Here is a 5528-nt window from a genome sequence, read left to right on the forward strand (position 1 = left end):
GGATTTACGCATGAGTTGGTCCGTGACGTCATATGCGCATCGTCGCTTCGAGCCTCGAGTGTTCCAAGAGAGAATATACTAAGAATTACAGGGTTATAAAAGATATTTCTTCGACAAATTCTTCGTCTAGTTTGCCCGGTGGCGAAACCCAAGAGAGCCGCAACGAAGAGATGTTGCAATTTAGCGGTATCGTTTCTTATAATGAGAATTTAAAGCCGTTTGACGTCGGTCTAAAGGGCAATGTTTGTATGCAAATACTTTATTCGATCGATGAGGTTTTGGCGCTGTATGACTACAACGAAGCTGCCGTCTTCTTGTCCAATCGAAGAAGCCTCGAAGAACGAAGAGGAACGGCGATTCATGGACTACATTCGTTTGAATACATGGTATGATGAGAACGACATTGAATAGTTAGGATAAAATGTCTGCAATGTTTGAATTAATAGAGCTCTCTGCATATATATACATGTAGGTTGCTTTTGCCGTTTGCGAAGGATTGAAATGATCTTTACTGTTGTTTTCATTCTTGTAATCTATCATACACGCCATGGGCATAAAATCTATCTCAGCTGTTTATTCCGAAAAAAAGCTTTATAAACATGAAATAATGTAAAATTTATACAGAAAAATTAAAGTCAACAAGATGGTGCAGGTGATCAAGGGATTTAGCTCCTTGAGTTTTATACAGTTTTACCTTCCTTGACTACAATACAGGTAATAAACCTTTTTAAAACTAAGTGTTTTAATGGGTAATAACACTTCAGACATCCAGCTTCAGCCAGCATTCAGTATTCCTGTTTCTTAAAATAAGAAAACCATTTGAATGCTGTATAGAGTCCTTCACTCTATTTTACTGATTATGTTATGAAACTGTCCCACAAGTAGCAGCAAAACTGGGTAGGAGTAGTTTTTCTTATTCATTTCACCCATTTGTTTTCCTCTTGGCCCCGTGATTTTTTGATGATAAAAATAACTCGAACAATATATGCACAACATGGGAACAAGTAAAATAATATTAAGGGTATAAAGTTTTAAGTTCATAAACAGGAACACCTGGACCTCAAACAAACACTGGGACCTTGATCAAATGTTTCCAGTTTTGAACCGGCATTTAAATGAAACCTGCGTTGAGTCGGGGTCTGGCATCTACTCAAGAAAATATTTTTTTATGGTATCATATGCAATATGACAGTGGCTCTTTCTAGAGAATATCACTGGCAGTACATTGTGCATCTGCAGTATGTGTATGTAATTGAGAGTTCAATTTTGGGACTAATCTTGTGTCAACTTAACGTGACTGTAAACAAGCCAGCTCCGTATACCACCCTAAATAAATTGCTCCCTTGATGCAAAAAGGCAAAGTCTGCATGCAAGCCTGCTTGCCCATCAGGCCAAAGCATATCTTAGTTTAAGTAGGATTAAGCAACCTGGATGAGATGGAAGTACAATTGCATCACAGGTTTAACCTCCCCCACTCCCCCCACAAACATGTAATGACACTGGTCTGGGCTCACACCTGAACAGCTTGATTAAGAGTCTTGCGCACTGACCATTAGGTCACCGCACCTAAATCAAAACAACTACCCCATTGCTATGCAACATTTTTTTTATGGTACAGGTTTGACTGTATTTGTTGTCGGCTTCGCAGTTCGTGTATACTCTTTAAATAAATACATATATAATGGTTGCAAGGGTCCTGTGTTACCTCAAAATTGCCCCCTTGTTACAAAAAGGCAAGGTCTGCATGCAAGTCTAGTTGCCCACCAAGCAACTAGACTTGCATGCCCTCGTCACACCATCAATTTGCATGTTCCCATTCTACACTTGGAGAGGAGGCAACATGAGAGTAGTCTTGCCCAAGAACAGAGCACAATGACATTCACATGATTTATTGTTGGCTACTACATTCTCAACTTATGAACAAAAAGAGCATGCCAAAAATAAATATATTGCAAACTTAAAATAAAGAGTAGCTAGGATTTCAACAGTGCTCTGTTGCACACAGCATGACTGATTGGCACAGGTCATAATTATAGCTCATGGCCCCTGTTGTACTTAAATATAATAAAGATATACTGAGTAAAATCCGGATAGCATTTATGTCTCTGAGACAGGCTAACACTGTTCTATCCTGAGATTACTTCTCAAAAAATGTTAATGAATACTATAAGTGCACAATGAAGTACAGTCCTACTGTAGTGTTTTATATTGCATGGCAGAAATAAACAAGTGACCAACACTGAAGACGTGCTGGTGAGTTTATTAAGACTACAGTGTATACAGAGGACTACAATGGAAACATTTTCAGTACATTTAATCAGTAATTTAAAGATATATATTGCTAAGCTTTGCATCCTCTGTATGTACTTTCACATAAATTATCTGCATAATGTATCGCCTCGTGCGAATTTATTTAAGTTTATTTGTACAATAGAGGATATAATTCAGGAACATACAGGCCGATTTGCCCAAAAATTACCTTTTTGACATGAAGTATTTACAATAAATTTAAAAATGACTTTTCTAGAACACGAGAGCTTGAGCAACAGAAGTAAATTACGCCACTCACCCAATGTTTTGCTTCTAAAAAGGAGCAAATACAGTAAACTCACTGTAGATAATTCGAAGCGTTCTATTCTATTCACTTCCCTTGGATAGTTGAAGAATTTAACCTCACAATGGTTGCAGGGAGAAATATCTATAAAGCATTTCCAAGAGTACAAGTTTCCCTCAAAGTTATCAGACGATCTATTATTCATCTTGCGTGGTTCGGGCGAGTTAAGATGTCACGAAATTTCGCCTCTTGAAATGTTTTTTGCCACTATGTTGTGCAAAAGTGACCTGGAGATGCCTTGAAGTATGTTTAAAAAACATTTGCGCAGTAGATACGGCTTCTACATCACTACAGATTAAAAAGAAAACCAATGTTTTTCCAGATCGGTCACTCCAGCCTTCGAAGAAGCCATTTTGTTGATGCGCATATGACGTCAGCATGCTCTCGCCCCAACTAGTTCCAGATCTCTATTTGGTCCTCGGACATTTTTGAATCTAGTAATGGCGGCAAGCCAAAGCCGAAGTTTACGCGTGAAATAAGTGGTCTTCCAATTCGAATTTGAACTTAAAATTTGGCAAGGTTACTATTTAATGTAAGTACTTTCAAAAACCGAAGAGAAAAGGGAAGGTAAAATTTCGATCATAGTACCACTTTAAGCGAAAACTAAGCGCGCGCTCCGAGAGCCTTCTACGGATCAATAGTAGGCACCTGTGTAGCCAATCAGATTGCGCGATTACCAATAGTAGGTCAGTGTGGTTATGCTAATTGCTCATAGAAAACTCGGGCTCGTAGTCTAATTGTTAAATATACACGTATACATGTACAAAGGAGTACATTGCCTTGTCTCCACAACCCTCTCTTACACCCTCTTACTCTCTTAATCTCTTACTCTTTATAACTCTTTTGCACTCTCTCTTACTCCCCCATACTCTTTTACGCTCTCTTTCTCTCTCATACTTTCTCTAATTCAGCTTTCTTACTCTGCTCTCTCTTACTCTCTTATACTGTCTCTTACTCAGGACGTAACAAGTCGATAATTTCGATAGTCGATAAAATTCGATCGTTGTCGATCGAATTCGATACTAATCAATCGACAAATATTGGAAGCCGATAAAAGTCGATCACACAATTCCTTGTGATTATCGACTTGTTCGATTTTGATCGATTTTGATCGGAAATACAAAAAACGTCATATGGCGGGAGTCAAGACTACAGTTGCCGCGCACACTTACTTGAATTTCGTGGCCGATTGAAAATTTGTCGATAATTGTCAATCGACAAGTTTAATTTGTCGATAAAAGTCGATAATCAGTTGAAAATCTTGTGATTATCGACAAATATCGAGCACTATCGACTTATCGACTACGTTTCCGATGATCGACTTTGATCGACTTGGTACGTCCTGCTTACTCAATAATCGAGCAGCTCAGGGCCCAATTGTTCAAAGGATGGTTAACACTATCCACCGGATAAATCCCTATGAGCTATCTACTGGATAGTGACTTATCCGGTGTATAGCATTATCCATTTTTTGAACAACTGGGGCCTGATCATCACTCAAACTGGGACATGGCTGACATTGTAAGGATGCTTCAGCGGGACACTCTTGGGGTTCTATGTGAAACAACACACTGCAACTATGATGCATAAAATTATGCATCAGAAGTGAGTTACCTTATTGTTACTTATTTTCGCGGGAACTTAGTTTCGCGAAAATGGAACGGGAATATTTCGCGGGACATAATTTTCGCGATTTGACCAAAAATACGTAATTAACATAAAAAAATACGATAGAAAACGTTTGAAATAAATTTTCGCGGGTCTTTAATCAAAAAATCGCGAAAAATCGCGAAAATTAAGTCCCGCGAAAATAAGTAACAATAAGGTATAAAAACGACTAGATTTCACGCAAGGAAACTAAATCATGAGAAGAAGTCGAGCTGACGTATCCGTACCCCGGAAGGAAAGAGAGACCTGGCACAGGAAGGAAAAGGGAAGACATCAACGTGCATGGTGGTCACGTGACCTAATAATAATAATAATAATAATAATAATAATAATAATAATAATAATAATAATAATAAGAAGAAGAAGAAGAAGAAGAAGAAGAAGGATGATGATGATGATGATGATTTGCCGTGGCATTTCCACAAAGTGGCTCTTGATCCACTGTTCCCTGACTGAATTGGAATTTGGAAGATCATGACATGCCGGACGTGACCTGCCTGCTTCCGTTGCCTTGGCAACTGAATAACCTTAACGCTTGAGTATCGTGTAATTCAATTCTTGACTTTCAAGACTCGAATGCTTTGCAAAGGTCCACTTGTGGCAAGTGCAGTCGGTCGTCAACTCTCTGAAATAAAATTTTTTACGCACATCCTGAATAGACGGAATTTCTAGAATAAGCTGAATGCTCACCGGTGTTTTCGTGTCCTTCGCATTAAAAGTCATTAAACAGTTTTTGTTTATCATTCTGGTGAAAAGTGTGCTTGATCTGTTAAGTTTATCAAATCCTCGCGTGGAGAATGGTGAAGAAATTTAGAATTCCTATTCAACACTTCGAACATATTACGTTTTCGGCTTTGATATTAATTTATATTTATATATTTCTTTTTCTTTCATATTTACATTGATATTTCCATTTCAAGTATCCGAGCATTGAGTGGTATTTTGATGTATCATTGGTATAATTAGACCAGGTTCAAATCCTTCCGACTTTAGTCACGAAACAAAGAATTCCTTAGTGAATGCGGACTTTTAAACCTCACAAAATTACACGTCACAATGACGAATTCTGTGTGAATGGTTCCTTTGTCAAACCTCTAAAGGTCTTGTCACGGTTTTACCGCAATCCATTCCTGATCATTCCACCGAAACTATTACCGAAACTTTCATGTTGGGATACACGACTTCAATTAATCAAATGCGTGACAGAGAGAGACTGTGACCAGGGACTGGGAACGACATCAGGATG

This window comes from Oculina patagonica, chromosome 2 (genome assembly GCF_052425735.1).
Source record: "Oculina patagonica isolate OP01 chromosome 2, crgOcupat, whole genome shotgun sequence".
Taxonomy (NCBI): domain Eukaryota; kingdom Metazoa; phylum Cnidaria; class Anthozoa; order Scleractinia; family Oculinidae; genus Oculina; species Oculina patagonica.